Genomic DNA, 17,867 nt, shown 5'->3' with positions numbered 1-17,867 from the left:
AATGGGATTTCAAAATTGTCCCTTGTTGATTGTACTTACAGGGACCTGAAAGATGCATCCTTATGCAAATGCTCTTTCTTTTATTTTCTGAGGATGGCAACACCTCAAACTTTTGGTGTATTCAGAACCACACTTTAGTCTCCTTTTTTGGCATGTCAAAAAGATGGGTCAAAGTGCTGGATCAGAATGAAACTGTGCACCATCTGTTTTACTGCGGCAAACAGTGCTAGGAAAAGGTCATAATCTGTATAAATAGAATCATGGAATAGTTTGGGTTGGAAGGGACCTTTAAAGGTCATCTAGTCCAAACCCCCTGATATTAGCAGGGACAACTAGATCATGTAGTTCTTGTAGCTCAGTGAGAAGAATAGATGCAATATCATTCCAAGTGTTTTTCTTCCACGTGATGCTTTTCCTCACTGTGCCAAGTGCCTGCAGGTAAAAAAGGCGACAGCATTTCAGAGAAAGCCAGTGAGATTAAAAGGCCACCACACTCCTGCTGTCATGAGGATGATACTTTGTCACCATATTCTCTCTCGTGAGTAAAGCGCTTCCTTGTTCTGTTGCTGTTTGCTTACTCAAGCCTTTGAGCAAAGCAGCATGAGAGGCTGCACATCAGTATTCAAGGCACACAGTGATGTGAGGAATCTGGAAGGAATCTTGTTCCCTTCTAAATAGGATTGAAATTGCCGAGTATCTAGTTCTCACAGACCCCCTTTTTCCAAAGGGCCTCAAAGAGTTTCACAAAATAAGCCATATTTAGGGGGCAATAAACGACTTGTTGAAAGAAAAGTGAAGGATTAGCCCTCGGCAGTGCCAGCACTCCTGCTTTTCCTCTGGGCAGCACTGCCTCTCAGGAATGCCCAACACATCGTGCCTTGTCTCACTGGGAGCTGTGGAAGGAGCCTGTTGCACCGAGGACTGGGATGGCAGGTGCTTTCCCAGGGCTGTCTGCTATGTGCCTGTGCCAGCCCCTTGTCCTGCTGGGCTCTGCCCAGGGAGCTGGGCAGCCCAGGCCTCCCAAAACTGCCCTGCATGCTTCCCGCATACCCAGCCACCATCTCCGCATTCCACATTATTAGCAGGATTGTGTTCAGGACTGCGGGAGGCAGCGGTTCTTTTCCCAGAGGGTGTGATGGATTTGCGGTAGGGGACCTGTGGCAGTTGATGCTTGGCAAGTGCTGTGAGAGGCTGTGGGTCGAGCAGCTCAGGGAAGCTATTAACAGTCTCTGTTCAGAAGCTTATATTGCCTCAATAACATGGATCATTAATTTTGCTTTTTAATCATTAAGAAAATGCCTTTGTTTGATGGAATGTTTGGGACAAAGTTAGATATAAGAAACTTTTCTGCTTTTCTTACTCGTAGCTCTAGCTACTAACTAATTCACTAAGCTTTTAACTAACCTCTTTTTCATAATTTAAAGCTGATGGAACGATTCTATTTGTATGCATAGAAATTAGTTGCTGCTAAATCATTATTTTGAGTTGTCTTGCTTCCTGAGCACTGTGTCTGTTGATGAGAAGCCCAGAGCAATAGAAATGTAATGCAAGCAAATTAAAGGAAGTGTTATAGAGATCTACCCAAGACATTTATCCTGTATAAATGCCAGTTCCTAATGAAATTATGAGGAAATAAGTGGAATTTATTCCTGCTAATATACATTATTTTCTCCTTTTAAAAAATTTTCACTACAAGATTAAGATGTCTTCTCCTTGAGTTCCCTCTTTCTCTCTCTCAATATACAACCTGTTGTTCTCTGCTCTGTGCCATTTTCACTTGGTTCCCTCTCCTAAAAATCAAACAGGTGAATAATCAGTCTCTGGGGCAGGCTGTGATTCATAAAGGAAATAAGCAGTGCGCCATGCAAAAAAAATTCAGTGGATGGGTTAAAAATAATATGTGCATCTCTCTGTTTTGCTACCACCACCCCATGTAATGAAAGCCGTAAATAGGCGTTGGTGGCCAACATATATCCTTATTTTGTCTTAGATGTATGTGGTTGTACAAGAGTCACCAACAAAAGCAGGATTTGCAGCTCCTCCTGAGGGAGGATTTGCAGCTGCTCTGGTGCTTTGCCCACAGAGGCAGGGCTGGTGCCCAGGCAGCTGAACCAGAGCGCCAAGGGCTTGTACCACAGTCTCTGCAAGCTGACTGCTGCCAACAGCACTCTGTACAACAAAGTGACCATGTGTTTTTTGTGTTCATTGCTAATGATGATTACTGCATCCAAAGATGCACAAATGGCATCTGCCTGTTCCCAGTGCCAGGTGTCACCCCGAGCAGGTAGGAGCGAATGCCTCTCTGGAGATGGTCTCTGCTTTCTGACCCAGTATGGCTGCCTTTTTCACACCCTTGTTCCCCATTAGGCTGACAACACCTGCTGTACCACTGCCTGCTTCTTCCCTGGATCCCAGTCTGTTCCACTTACTGAGGTCTCACTTGTGCCAGATTAAAAAAGGTCTTCCATGTGTACTGGGCACTGTACAGCTTTCTTGAAAGTGAACATCTTGCATTTAGATAACTGAGGTTATTAATGCAGAAAATCAGTGCCAGTTTGTTATGTTTGGAGCTTTTTCATGCTATGTTCATTAACATCGCACTGTCGTGGATTTTTTCAGTTAATTCTTTGAGAGGCTTTTTTTATCAAAAAATCAGAGAAAGATTTAAAAATTAATATTATTGAGTTTCTTTTACTATCAGTATAACTCCTGAAGGCCTTTTTAACCATAAAAAATCTTCCCAATCCAGTTTCTAAACTTACTATGAACCACAGAAAAGTAGTAAGCAAATTACACGCAAGCAGTGCATTTCAAAGTATGACTTACAAAATTGTTGCTGTCTTAATAATCTGAAATGCTAAAAACCACCAGTAATGTTGTGGTGAACCTTAAGGACAGCACCAGAGAACGAAAATTGTTGAGAGAAATTATTATAGGGAGAAAATGTCTTTACAGGACACAACTGTTACAGGACAGGAATGAGTTTTCCTTGGCCTTTACTAAAGGCTCATGCTTTTCCTACTGTGTGAAATATCAAGAAGCACAATGATGAGTAAAATCCATCATTTGGTTCATAATTCCTCACGACCTCAAAAATTGGACTTTATATTGCTGTTGTATTATATTTAGTATAGATATGCTCCAGTGCTGACAGCAGTGCAAATGCAATTACCATGCATCTACATCTCCCATTGCCATTTCTGTTGCTGCTCTTTATTAGGCTCTTTCCCAATGGAGTCTGGAAATATATGTTTTTTGATGTGATAAATGAAATAATAAAATCACAGAATAGTTAAAATCAGAAGTGGGTTACCTAGTTCAACCTTCCCTCAACATAAATCCAGCAGATGGATGATACTGGGCCTTCTCTAATCAAGTTTTACATTTCTACAGAGAAGGAATTTGTTTCGTGTTTAATTGGGATTTTCATTGGGCCCATTGCTTCTCGTCCCATCACTATCTGTCCCTGAGATGATTCAGGCTGTTTCCTCTGTTGAGTCTCTTAAGGCTGAACAATCCCAGCTCTCAGCCTCCCCTTGCATGTGCTCAGCTCCAGTTCCCTGACCAGTTTGGTAACCCTTTACCAGACTTACATCAGACAGTGAGCTTGATTGTGCTGTGAAGGAGAGAGATTAAACACCACTGTGTAGGAGTGAGAATGGGAAGAGAGGTGGAGAAGAACTTACTCTTTCCAGGTTTCCTAAAAATAGGAAGAAACTCTGGAGGTGCTACATCCAGACTGGGGGTGGGTGAGGGGGGGGGTGGGTTGGGAGGGTGTGCTGTGGCAGCTGAGTGAAGTAACTTCTCCCCTGCTCTGCAGGGACACCACTTATATCAACCTGTGCCAATGACTACTTAATTTGTTAAAAGCAAAAGAGAAGAGCTTGTGGAGTCCTCTTTGGCATGAGAGGGTGGGTCAGAAAGGTGTGGAATTCTTGAGAAAAGAGAAGGGCAGGATGGATTGAGAGCTTTGTGGGATATGCATCCTGATTCACCAGTTTTGATGAAGTCTGAGAGGCTCGTGTACCGTTTTGGGGTGATGAGTGAACCTGATTGCCTCAGGTGGGTAATGGAAATGAATGAGGATGTGCAATGGGCAGTATAAGCTGCCAGCATGGACTGCTGGAAAACATAATCTAAAGTAGCTTTTGGCCTCTAAACTTCCCTGTTCAAACACAACACCAAAACGATCACCAGCACCAGGATTAGAGCCACATGAGTGGGAAAATGTTACCTTGTCAAACTCATTTTCCTTAAGCCCAGCTACTGGGTTGTAACAGCGATGCTCAAGATCCAGTTGTCTCAAAGAGGGAACATTTCTCCCATGGCCTCAGGTCAACTGCAGGTTCAACAGAGCCTTCAGCTCCCCTTCAGTGCTCTTTGCTCTGCTTGCACAATTCACAGTGCTTCAGACTTTGTATTTTGCCCTTCTAACCCATCTGCTTTGATGGTGCTTTAAGGACAATGCAGTCAAACCCATACTGGTAGGTAAGTTTTATTTTGCTGGCTGAGAGACTGCCTCTAACATGGGTGACATAAGTCATGCATAGACAAGGAGCCAGGTATGGCCTGTGGGTTTGGACTCTCAAACAGACCTAACACTAAACTGCACTAGAGACTGACAGTGGTAGAAATTCTTGGAATCTTGGCCTGTGTTCCCCAGGTCTGTCTCACACAGGTCCCCATCCTTTCTCTCCTTGTTCATCCTCCCTGCCAGGTTGCCTCAAGCAGTATGTCAAAACCTTATGGTTTTTTTTTTCCGTAAGGTAGCTGTAGATAAACATGTTCCTGATACTTATCACTGTGTGTTTAGGTGGTGGAAAGTGCTCTGCAATTCTTTGAGCCTCTGCCTGCCAGCTCTCAGCTCTGGTCACTGTTTGCAGCTGGTGCAGAAGAGAAGATGCCATCTTAATTCAGTGTGGGTGTTGCCTTGTCATTGCAACATTGAGCCCCCGGCCAGGTAATAATTAGCAGTGATTTCATGATTCACAGAAGGTTGATTAATCTCTTTATTATATAGATCATTATTAAGGAATTTATTGTTTTTATAGACAGTTACAATACACCTGGACTTATTGGTCTACTAATTTAAATACTATTACTATCGGTTAATTAAGAAACTACTCTTTGGTAAACAAATCTCTATAATACATGCTACATGTTTATAACAACAAGCGTAGCAAGTGAAGATAAGAATTGTTTCTCATTCTTTTCTCTGATCTTCTCACAGACTTTTCTACAGGACAGTGCCTGGGAAAGTTGTTTCTCTCTGTGGCTGGAGAGCTGCTGCCACATTGCCTCAAGCTTTCTGTGTAATGCTGGCCATTTACTCTGAAAATCAAACTCTACTGTCATTCTACTTGCGTGGTTGTTGAGCAGGTCTCCATGAGATGCAGCTGTCCTGTAAGAAGTGCCCTCAGACAGTGTGGCAAAGCTCACACAGACTATCTCAGGATGAGAGATGGGGTGATATCACCATGAATATGCCTGTTGTTGGTTAGACTGACAATCTCTCTCCCTTTTTCATAATTTTTTTTTTTTAAATTTAAGTACTGGTTTAATACCCTTGATAATTCCAGTATTGAAAATGTTTCTGGGACAAGCCATGCTACTACTGTGCTCTAAGGGCAGGACCACTGCTGGAGAAAGTGACCTCTTTCCAGTTTAGAAGCTTCATGACATTCTAGAGGGAATGAAGGGGTAAAAAGAGATGCTCCAACTGACTTGCTTTCAGTGCCTGCCAGTATGTGTAAGTGGCAGTGCAGGCCCTCTGTATTTGCTATATTCACACATTCACTAGAATTGCTCTTTCTATGTGACTCAGGAAGTGTTATTTTAATTAAAATATGTTGGTGATTATTGAGGTGTAAAATCTGACCATCAAAATGGAAGGATTATTTCCTTTTCATTTACCTTGTGTGGGCTTGAGGACATCTGAAACCTTAAGGGCTACATTTTGATTGCTGTCTATTTTAAAAGGGAACTTGCAGGCTTGCACTTCAGTAAAAATGACCCAGTTGTGCATTTTCCTTTCAAAACCAGCAGAACCACAGCTGCTCTAAGCCTGTGTGAAGCACATTCCTTCTTGTCTCTTAGCTCGTCTCCTAGCAGCTGGCTTGTGGGTGTGTGTATATTTAAAAAAAAAATCACTTAAATGTGAAAAAAAGCAGATTGATTTTGTTAAAGCAAAAGAATTCTTTATCAATTTTTTTTCTCGCTGTCCCCTAACTGTAACAGGTGTGTAGAGGTGAGAAAGACCCATCCCTGCCATCACAGCAGGATGTTGGGATAGCTCCATGGAAGATCCTGTATGCATGCCAAGGCATTGTGTAGTCTACCAGCTTGTGAAAATTCAGTAGTGAAATCTCTGCTATCACATCGCTCCCAGTGAGAAAGGCAGCCCCCAGTTACAGTACAAAAGTATATTAACTGGGTACTGAGATGTGGGTAGATTTTTTTACCTCTTTGAGTTCCTCTCAGCACTTACTAGATATGAGAAAATCTGTGCAGTAGTTTACATCGATCTTCCTGTAAAATTGCATTGTTTTATTTTTCAGGCAGTTTCCAGTCTCCCCCAATTAAACCAGCACTTTTGATGTGCTACGTGTCTTGCTTAAGAGATGAGGGTTTTTCTTATTTGATTCATGTAATTTCATTTTGGCTTTGAATTTTTAAACAAGTGTAATAAATTGTGACAAAGTGCAGTGTTCACTCAACTTCTGGATATTTTTGTACATTTCTTACCTCATTATGATAGTTAATACCAATTTACTGTGTTTCCAAGATTTTGAAGGCCATCTGCATTACTATAATTTCTTCCTTGCAATTAAATGAGGATTTTAAAAAATCCTTTTTCCCAGCTAGTGTTACATATGTTTGATACTATAAATGTTGGGATGACTGTGGCTCAGGGTGAGCTCCTGAAGCTACCATGTGTTCCTGTGGTTGTTGTGTCCTGCAGACCCTTCCTGTGGTCCTATCACGGTATCTGCCTCCCTGCTCCCGGCAGTGAGGCATCTCCAGCTGGCAGCTGTGCAGGGCTGTGCCAAATCCTGCTGGGCTTTTGTTCAGACTTAGGCACTTGAATTTGCTCTGTTTGTCCTCTTAGAGTGCTGTCTTCAGGCGCAGATCTGAATGCAGAAAGGTCACTGCTATTTGCAATTCCCTTGAAACTAATTATTATGACTGTTTTCATAGAATCATAGAATTGTTTAGGTTGGAAAAGACCTTTAAGATTATCAAATCTAAGCATTGCCAAGTCCACCACTAAACCATGTGCCTCAGTGCCACATCTACATATATATATTTTAAATACCTCCAGGCATGCTGATTGCCCCACTTCCCTAGGCAGCCTGCCTCCAATGTATGAGCATCCTTTTGGTGATGAAATTTTTCCCACTACCCAATCTAAACTTGCCCTAGTGCAACTTGAGGCCATTTCCTCTTGTCCAGTTGCTTGTTACTGGGAGAAGAGGTAATGAGACCCCCACCTCATTACAACCTTCTTTCAGAAAGCTGTAGAGAGTGATAAGGTCTCTCTGGAGCTAAATGACCCCAGCTCCCTCAGTTGCTCCTCATGAGACTTGTGCTCCAAACTCTTCCCCAGCTCCATTGCCCTTCTCTGGACACACTCCTTGAGAACACTGTGGGAAACGGTGTCAAAAGCTCTTCTAAAGTCTAGCCAGAGGACATCCACAGCCTTTCCCTCATCCACTAAGTGGGTCAACATGTCACAGAATGAGATGAAGTTGGTCAAGCAGGATCTGACTTGACAAAGTCATGCTGGCTGTGCCTGACTGCTGGTTGTCCTGAACATGTCGCATGATGGCACTCAAGGTTATCTGCTTCATGACTTTTCTTAGCACTGCAGTCATGTTGAAAAGCCTGTAGTCCCCCAAATCCTCATTCTGATCCTTCTTGTAGAGGGGTGTCACCTAGGCTAATGTCCAGTCTACTGGGGACCTTCCTGGTTAGTCAGGACTGCTGACAAATGATGGAAAGTGTCTCACTGAGCTCTTCTGGCAGCTCCCTCAGTACTCTTGGGTAGATCTTATCTTTTGTGCTCTTGTAGGACCTCAATGTAATGTTTTGTAAGTTTGGTTAAAAGGATAATACATACATATATATGTGTGTATATATATATATATATATATATATATGTAAATGGGGTTTTGTACCAGTGGAAGCCCTGAGTCTGTTTTAAGTCATTTGGTTAAAAGTGGGGACACCTCTTGTCCACAGGTATGGAGGACTTCTTTCAGGAGTAGTGCTTAGCAAACAATCAAGTCTCTGAGCCTCTACTGCTAAGTACCTCAAAACACATCTAGTACTGTCCTGTTTAAAGGTCCACACAGTGGCTAAATCGTGACAGAAATAGAGACAATAAATTCCTTCATAACCTCATTGGACTGTCCTTTTCCAGAAAACACAGTGAGGTCACTTTTTCTTCATTTTCCTGTCTGTTTTGGCTGCTGTATATCTATGGTAAAATGTAAACTAGGGCTATTAAACTCATCACTAAAAATTAATAGCAAGGAAATAAATGAAAAATCTAAGTACTCCAGAAAACGATGGCTCCCATTTCAAAGACTAAGCACATGCACCCACTTCCCAGAACATATGCTTCAGGCAGACAAGATAGACGGAGTGAACAGAGTGGACAAGGGCAAAATTTACCTCAGAGACGCTGCTGTCCTGAAACAGAAGACTTATGAAAAAGACAGTTCATAGACCCAGAAGACAGGTCTGTGAACTCTCCCAGAATGGAGCACTGGCTTGTGGCTGTGTTCCTGAGACCAGCCTACCCAAGGAAGAGCTACTCTTTGTGAATCACTCTCTAAATGTCAGCTGGACTGATACTTTCCCCCACATGATGTTTAGTAAGCGCTGTGTAGAACATGTGCAGAATTGTTGGATGACATGTGCAGAGTTGTTGGATGACTACATATTCCTTAGTTTAAACCTGTTCCTTATTCTTTCAAGTGTCCCTGAGAGTGATTGCTTCTCTCTTTTTTTATGAGTCATCGCTTCATCTTTTGCGTAAGTAAAAGGCAGGTTGACTCAACTCAACCTTTTCACAGCCTGATGATATATTGATTAAGTCTTGTTTTTGGGCTAGAGAGACTTGTGGTCATAAGAAAAGCAAGAGAAAAATCTTTTTTTTTTTCTCCATAAGCTGTTCTTAGACTTCATTGAATTTCACAGAAGTAGGAAGAGTCACAAACATGGTTTTGTGTTTCTGGTTTGACTATTAGACATATATTCATGTTATATAAATCATGAATAGCTAAAAGGATGTTGCATTCAGAACAAAAAATCCTACTTATGGGTGTGGTTTTTTGTAGTCAGCAAATACTTACTGCACAAGAGCGTTATATATTTTATTGCAAGATGGATTAGAGGTACAGAAAAGGTTTATTAAAGTAATATAGCATATTATCTTTTTCTGAATTTGTCTGATTGTTCCCGGGTAGACCCCTCATCAGTGCCCTGTGATGATATCCTTGCAAATTTAGCAGCTTTGAAAAAGAAGGATAGTGAACTGTCATGAGCTGGTTAGTACTGACAGGAGGAGCACTTTCAGCATTGAAGCTATTGCAGGGGAAAATCTTCCGAGTCCTGTGGTGGAAATGCCCAAATAGCAGTTTTCCCTTGGAGCTTACCATACTGGCCAGGACTGAGTTGCAGTTCAGGGGACTTCTGAGGGGAAAAACTCACAAGCTGAATGTGAGGGACTCACTGTGACTTTGCTGGAAGTCTGCAGTATGAAGATTAAATAACCCGGTCAGAAAAGGATGAATATTTGGGAATGGTTGAGAGAAGTAATGCAAGCTGTTCCTCTGGAGGGAATTCTGAGTTATGTTTGCTGAAGGCTATTATCTTCACAGCAATCCTGTTTAAAATAAAGTTGTATGCACTTGATCTCAAACATTGTGGTTTATGTAAGATATGCGCAAATAATGCATCCTAAATTTCTCTGACTGTATATGGATATATATTCTATTACCTATGAAACACAAAATGATACACCAGGATGAATTTACAGGAGAACTAAAGTCTACCTGAAAGAATTACAGTGAGAATTACAGAAAAAATGCTATCAGAGTACTCTAACTTTTGTTAGCTGAGGGAGATCCATCATCTATATCACTTGGGAGTAAATAATAGCAGTGTGGAACACAGCACTTGGGGCTTGTTCACTCAACATGCAGCAGGATAGCACTGTCAAAATGATCATCATCTAGCCTCGTGTCCAACTATTGTTCTTGTATGTTTGATCCTTTGAATTATATTTTTGCATGGTCTGTGACTGTGGTCTGTAAGTAAATCCTATCAAAAAGAAAAGCTATCCCTTTGCATCTAAAACCATGCTTTGCAATTTATGATATAAATGATAATATGATTTTGCATTAATCAGTAAAGACAGGAGAACTGTCAGATCAAAAAATGTTTGTAAACACTACCCCGGACTTTATGAGAACAGACTTTGGTCTCTTCAAGGGCCTCCTTGGTACAGTGCCGTAGGATAGAGCCCTGGAGGGAAGAGGGACCCAAGGAGAGCTGGATGGTTTTCCTTGAAAAGCCTTTTCCTTCAGGCTCAAGCACAATGCATCCCTACAAAGAGGTAGCTTATAGAGGGTGAAAACAGGGAAAAGGTAGCCTGAGAGGAATACAGAGAAATTGTTCAAACAGCCAGGGATCTGCTAAGCAATGATGCTAGAGTACTGGGAGAAGTAAATCTGGATGTGTATAAGGGTAATATACATCAGCAATAAAAGAAAAACTAATTAAACTGTGGGTCCTCAGAAAGGACGTGGGAGACCTAGTTACCCAGGACATAGAAAAGGTTGAGGTACTCATGACTTTATTGCCTCACCAGTGAGTGTTCCAGACACAGCATCCAAGCTGCAGAAGGTGATAGCAGTGAGTGTGAGAATGAGGATCCTCTCATTGTTGGGGAAGGCCAGAGACGGGCTTGTGTGAACCTCATGAAGTTCAACAAAGCCAAGTGTACAAAGACCTGCACCTGGGGCAGGGTAATCCCAAGCACAATTACATGCTGGGTGAAGAATGGATCAAGGTTAGCCCTGGGAAGAAAGACTTGGAGGTGTTTTGAATGAAAAGCTGGACATGGGCTGGCAGTGTGCACGCACGGCCCAAAAAGCCAACTGTATGCTGAGCTCCATCAAAAGCAGTGTGGCCAGCAGGTCAAGGAAGGTGATTCTCCCCTTCTTCTCTGCTTTTGTGAGACCTCTCCTGGATTGCTGTATCCAGATTTGTGTCCCCCAACAATAGAAGGCATTGATCTGCTGGGATGAGTCCAGAGGAGGGGAACTGCATTGGTCACAGGATTGAAGCAGCTCTCCTTTGAAGATAGACTGAGTGTCTGGGGTGTTCAACCTGGAGAAGAGAAGGCTTCAAGGACACCTTATAGAAACCTTCCAAAAGGTTAGAGAAGGGCTTTTCACAAGGGCATGTAGTGATAGGACAAAGAGGAATGGCCTTCAGCTGAAGGAGGGTAGGTGTAGGTTAGAAGTAAGGAAGAAATTCTTTACTGTAAGGATGGTGAAGCACTGGAACAGGTTGCTCAGAGAAGTGTGGACCCCTCATCCCTGGAAGTGTTCAAGTCCAGGTTGGATGGAGCTCTGACTAAACTGGTTTAGTGGAAGGTTCCCTGCCAATTGCAGCAGGGTTGGAACTGGATGATCTTTAAGGTCCCTTCCAGCCCAAACCATTCTATGATTCTGTAAATGCAGATTATAAAAATAATTTTACTTTTAAGAATTAAACTATTGAAATAGATTTGGTGTTGTGTTTATATTTTGCTGCTAGAAACAACATCATGACTGGTGCAGAAGCAAGAGAACTGCATTGTAGATAGATATCTCTGGATATCTGTAAGTCTTCAAATAGCTATCACTTTGTCGTGACAGAAAATTAAAAAGTACTGTTTTTTAGATTCATCCACAGTTGAAAAAATACAGTGCTGGAGTTACTGACAAACTGGAGTTACTGACAAAATAGATTAGTTACTTTTTTCAATCGAGAAAGCAATTAAAGGGTTCACTGAAAAATGTGTGTTTCCTTTTGTGGTCCTCAAACAATTAAATGTCAAAATGCTTTTCATGTCTTGTTACTAAACAGTTGAAAGAGAAATCATCCATTGTGTGTCTATTTTAAAGACAACAGTGAAGCTGGAGAAAGATAATTAATATTTACTTTCACCCAACTGTTTTTCTCGCATTATGAAAACATCTCAGTGAGCAACTCATCATTTTACCTTGAAAACTTTGCATCATGGCATCATAGAACCATAGAACAGATTATTCTGTGTTGGAAGGGACCTTTAAAGGTCATCTGGTCCAACCCTCTGCAATGAGTAACAAACTTTTTAATTGCTCTTTTCCTTTTCTACCAAAGGACTTTTAGAATTACCAGGAGTTCTATCTTATTTTGTTAGCGCAAATACATAGAAATGTTGAGGCGTGTCACCTCTGCAAAGTCCTCTACAAAGTCATTGAAGGGATATGAAATTGGTTTTCAAACTGTGAAAGATAATAAGTTATGCAAAGACTTCCTGGTTGACATTTAAAAAAATTAAATTTATATAAAATTCCAAGTTATTATAAAGAGGTAGTGAGGAACAGAATTAAGTAGCTAAATACATTTAAATTTATTTCACATTATATTCCAAATGTTGATAATACATCCTTAAAATGAGAATCAACAATTCCCATATACCTCCAAATTTATGACTTAATCTGTTAAGTGAAGAATAATTTACTATGGTGAATTACTAGGAAGCCAAAGACGGGTGGGATGATTCAGTGATTTTTTTTTTTTCTGGGGGGAGGGGAGTGGAACCCTCCCCCCCAAAAAAAGGTGCCAATTCTGTAGGAAGACAGAGAAAGAGGTTTGTGTGTTATGTTGGGGTTGAGGGGAAGTTATGAGCCTCTGTCACCACACTTGTCTTAGAAGAAGGTGCACTGTTTGATCTTTGAATAATAGCTATCTTGGTATCAATAAGCTCACCAAGATTGTGACACTTCTATAGAACTTCATCCTTAAATTCAACAGCAGAATAATTAGTTTTCTTATGTAAACAGGAGTTCATACATTGCAGAAATCTGCTACTTACTGTTTCTAAGGCCAATCTTTCAATCACACAATTGATTTCATCTGTATGCTTAAATGCTTTTATTAACTGATTTTAAAAGAGATACTGAAATAAACAATATGTTAAATGGATATTAAGCACAGTTTTAAACAGTCTTCATCTCAATAGTGTCCTTTTCTTTGTGATTTCTGTACTATTTCTCCACAGACATTACCTTTTTAGTGAGTGCCTCTTTGGTAAAAAGAGCTGAAGACAGTTAGATGTGAGGTCAGGGTATCCTTATATACTGTCTAGACAGATAAAACCCCATCTAAAAAGACTTAACTGAGATATCTAGGCAGGCTCAACCTAGATCAATAGAGAAAGAACATCCCAGAAATGAAGAGAGATGTCATGCACCATAGTTCATGCTATTCTGAAAGTGGATGAAACATGAACTACATATCTGTACATTAAGAAGTTAATACACTACTATCTGTGACACAAAGTTTGATTCATGTATATTAATCTATCAAAGATGTCTGTTCAGCCAACACTTTTACAGTTTAGTGGCAGGTGGAAAAACTCCTTCCAAATGGTTCTGAAAATCACAGTGCCCTCATGAGGATGTTTAAGTTGAAAAGTGGCTTCCTCCAAGAAAAAAGGACACATGTTTAAGCTACCTTCCATCAACCTGACCTCTGGATATGCAACCAGTGTTTCAGGTGTGGGCATCATAAGATGCTCTTCTTCCAAGCATTCTGTTCTTGCATGCACATAGGCACAACATCTGAGGAAGAGCTGTTAGCACAGGATAAATGTCTGTTCTTTATCAGCATGTACATGCCTGTTTGTTCATGTCTTTACAGTAAATCAGCTTAGCATGATATTAAAAACTGAAAGCCGAAAAGGTAAGAAGCAACTGAGACAGAGGATGCCAGCTCACACAGATTTACTAAAAAATCCAAAGTACCCAACAAAACAAATACACATCAAACTGTGCCTCAGCAAGAAAAGGAAATGAAACTAAACAGCCTGTGCAGCTTTGCCAGTCGCTGCTTTCATGGCTAGAAGCAGCAAAAGACCTTGCAAGACATATGAGAAAGCATCAGTCAGGGAAAAAAAGAATCCTAATCTCAGCACCATGCACTTCACATAAGGGAAAACTATTAAGGTGTGCCTGAATGTTCTGCACTTGAAAGTAATATGTTTCTAGAAATATATGTTTTATAGCACTTGATCTTGAGGCATCACTAGCTGTTACATTCAGATAATTTCCTTACCATCCTGGAGGGGCTGCTGATATTACAACAGATTGAGCATGAAGATCTGGCTAATTTTTCAGAAAGAAATGCACTTTTCCACACAATACAGCTGAAAGCAGCAGTTAGACAGCGCTGGGAGGGGAGCAAAGAGCTGCCAGAGTCCAAGAGCTGACAGGCTGGACAGGAACCAAGGTCAGTGTAGTGCAGATCCATGCTGTGATCTAGTAGCAGATGCCTCATGAGGAAGGCACCAGAAAACAGCACATTGCAAGTATGGCATAATTTCCACTCAGAAACATCTCTTCCACTGCAGGTGGAAACTGCAAGTCTGTATAATTAGGAGTTACCTTAGACACAGAAGTAGGGAGGACTTCCAAATCACAGTTCATGGTAATACCAGGTATTCTTTGTCTAAAACTTACAAGTCTTCAAATTATTGTAAATTCTTGGCCACATATTCTAGTCTTTTGTGGTTTGGCACAAGAAGAATCTTGCTGAAATACCTATGGAGGGTGCAAGACAAGGCTTTTTTTTTTCAAATAACAAAATATAGCATCTAACTCATAATGAAACTAAGATGGAAACAGCATGTGTCAAGAAGGATTTTTGAGGAAAAATTGTGTTCTCTCTTGGTAGTAGATGCAGCCAATTCATAGGTTACCAATGGAGAGTCTGCAGTTGTTTGATGTCTTTTTTTTTTTAATTTACATATTCTTAGTATCTCTTACTAAATATGGAATATTTTTTAGATTTTGTCTTCCATGACTTTTGCAGCAGTATGCATCTTGTCAGTGATAGCTGTGATGATGTTTAGAGGAAGCAGTTTATTTTTCTCAAGGATTTAGTTCAGTCTTGATAGCAGTTATTTTCTTGCAAAGATGTTGGATTTGCTGGAACTTGTTCTACTGAAGTTTGTGTTTTCTTTAGGCACATTCTATATTTACAATTTTGTTGTTATTGCAATTTTTAAGACATTCACAGTATTATGAAGCAGACCATTTTTCTCACTTTTGGGCTTTTTAGATGTATGTACATAAACAGACAAACATATAAATATATTCAGTATGAATTATATACATTGTATGATGCATATGTATAGCTTGCATAATATTTCCAAGAGAAGGTGCATTAGATATTTTATTAGACCGTATTACAGACACCAGTTAAAAATGATTTTCAGCATTTTTTATTTCATTTATCCTTTATTTAACTTCAGGACACGTGACTGAAAAGCCTTATGTTAAAGGCTGCATCCTGCCAGCAGCAGAAGCCATTCAGTATCCTTTGAATTCATTTGCAATTTAGGACCTGAAGCACCTTGCAAGAATGGCCATAGCCATCACGTACTGGTATCCCACACCATAAACCCACAAACCAGAAGGGGCCCCTGTGGCTCCGCACAAACTGATGTGAAAGTCTGGCACATTTCTGGTGATGGGTTGAACCAGTGCAGAACAGAGTAGGACAGTCATGTCCCTGTTATGTCTGGCAAAGTCCTGATGCATCCCAGGATATAATTGGTTAAGCATTTGCATTCACCATTAAAATCAGGCAGGCTATTAAATGATTTTCTCATTTCAGTTTCATAACTCAGTGGTTCTGGTTTTGCAATATATCCCCTGCTGTGTGCTGTGGCATGATGAAGTGGTGAGTTAACCCAGAGGTGAGCAGCCCTGTGTTGCAGAGCCAGCAGAGGTGCAGCCATCATACTGACAGGTGAAAAAGCTCTGCTTTTTTTTGATGTCTGGTCTTTGGTGTGGGTTTTTTCCATTGATTCCTGTGTGGAGATCACTGCTTTAGAGGTTAGCTTAATTTTCTGGGATGTAGAAATGCTTTCATGGTCTGTGTTGCCTCACCACAGGGAGCACAAGTTTGGCAAGACGAGATTGACTGAACATTATGCAAATAAAAAGAGACTGACAGTGCTTGAGGGAGGTGGGGCCTGATCTGCAGGTTCTAGGATGGACATGGTGTAGGATGCAAAATGATAGGAGCTTTCAGGTCTTTTTATCAATTATCCTGAAATTGCCTCAGTTGTTACAATACAAGCCTTTAAATTGTACATCTTGATAAACATTCCCAATTTCTAGAAAGAAAATATAATACTTTTAAATAAATTGTGTATTAGAACTCAGGAGAAAATTCCTTATAAGTGTGAAATGCTGGTGGATGATGCCATTTGGAATCTGGAAGTTGGAAAACACAGGTCCCTCTCTGCTACCTGGGGAGTTGGTAGTGCTGGGAAGGGGCAAGGTGCTTGTACTGGAGTAGGGGCTTTCCTCCTCCTCCGTTCCACGAGCAGTCAGCTGTAATGGGGTGCCTTTGTGCCCTCTCAGACAGGGGTGAGAAGAGAAGGAGGGACAAGATGAGAAGTGTAACACTGCCTGGCTGCAGCACATTGCTTCTTGGCCTGCCTTCTACTGGCAGCTTGGCACTGCTTGAAGCTGTCCTCGAATGTGCTCTTGTGCTTCTGCTCTCATGTTGGCCTCAGAAGAGGAAGACCAGAACAGTGTCCCAAACCATCTCTGTGTCTGTGCTTGCTCCTGGGCTTTCATCAACTGAAATCCCATGTGATGATACCCTTCAGCACTTCCTGAGACTCAGGATGGCCATGACTCTTGCACTGCAGCCAACAGAGTTCTGCTGCTCAGGCTTCTGGTTTTTTATTCTTATGGTAAATTACTGATACAGAAAATGCTGAATAATTCACTGGATTGGCTTCAAACTTCACTAGAAATTAAAGATTAGTTAATTCCACATAATTCTGGCTTTTCTGCCTCATTTCAGAATTGGCCAAGATGATATAGGAGAGTGGGCAGGTGCCTGGGGCTGTGATGGGGTTTGGGTCATAGTGGTTGGTGCCTGCCGGAAGGGCTGCGCAGGAAGGACTGGCCAGGTACTCCATTGTACTGCTGTAGGGGCCTGTGGGTGTGCATCAAGCCCACAGTGGAAATGCTCTGGATTAAAAATAGAAGCAACTTTCTGCCAGGCATACTTTTGCCTAACCCCTGTCTTTTCATGGTTCCTGTTTACAGTGTGGTTCCACAGACACCATGCCATATTGAGGAAAGTGAGTGCAGCACAGAGGTGGGAAGGGGTAGGAGCTTTCTAAACATTTTTGTTTTGTTTTGATTTGCTTTTTTTTTTTTTTTTTTTTTTTTTTTTTTTTTTTTTTGGTGGGTTTTTAAATATGTTTTTTGGGTATTTTTTTTTGGACAAAGTACATTAGTTAATTTTGCCTCAGTCTGGGGAGACAGGCTAGTGTCAAACACTACAGCTTACAGCAAGTCTCCTTCTCCTTTAAACCTTGTACAATCATTGACACCAATGTCAAGGGAGTATTGAATAAAAGTATGGTGTGTGTGGTTTAGCTGATTACATAATAACAGATCAAATGAAAATCAAACCCAAAGTTACCTCCTCTCTCTTCCTGGCACCTTGTTCAGAAAAATCAGAGTACTTTTTTTTTTGAAAGATTGTCAAAACATTACATAGCTTGAAAAATG

The 17,867-nt window shown here is 41.0% G+C and overlaps 1 long non-coding RNA gene across 1 annotated transcript; it reads left to right on the top strand.

The window, feature by feature from the left end:
* The first annotated feature begins 452 nt into the window (after positions 1 to 452).
* LOC121342027 lies at positions 453 to 6,716 on the top strand. Its single transcript, XR_005953493.1, has 3 exons — positions 453 to 538; positions 4,814 to 4,960; positions 5,231 to 6,716. It is a non-coding gene; the product is annotated as an uncharacterized LOC121342027 (long non-coding RNA).
* The last annotated feature ends 11,151 nt before the right edge of the window (positions 6,717 to 17,867 follow it).

The sequence above is a fragment of the Onychostruthus taczanowskii genome, unplaced genomic scaffold, assembly GCF_017590055.1.
Source record: "Onychostruthus taczanowskii isolate IOZ18803 unplaced genomic scaffold, ASM1759005v1 scaffold50, whole genome shotgun sequence".
Taxonomy (NCBI): domain Eukaryota; kingdom Metazoa; phylum Chordata; class Aves; order Passeriformes; family Passeridae; genus Onychostruthus; species Onychostruthus taczanowskii.
This window is presented reverse-complemented; position numbering and strand designations above follow the sequence as displayed.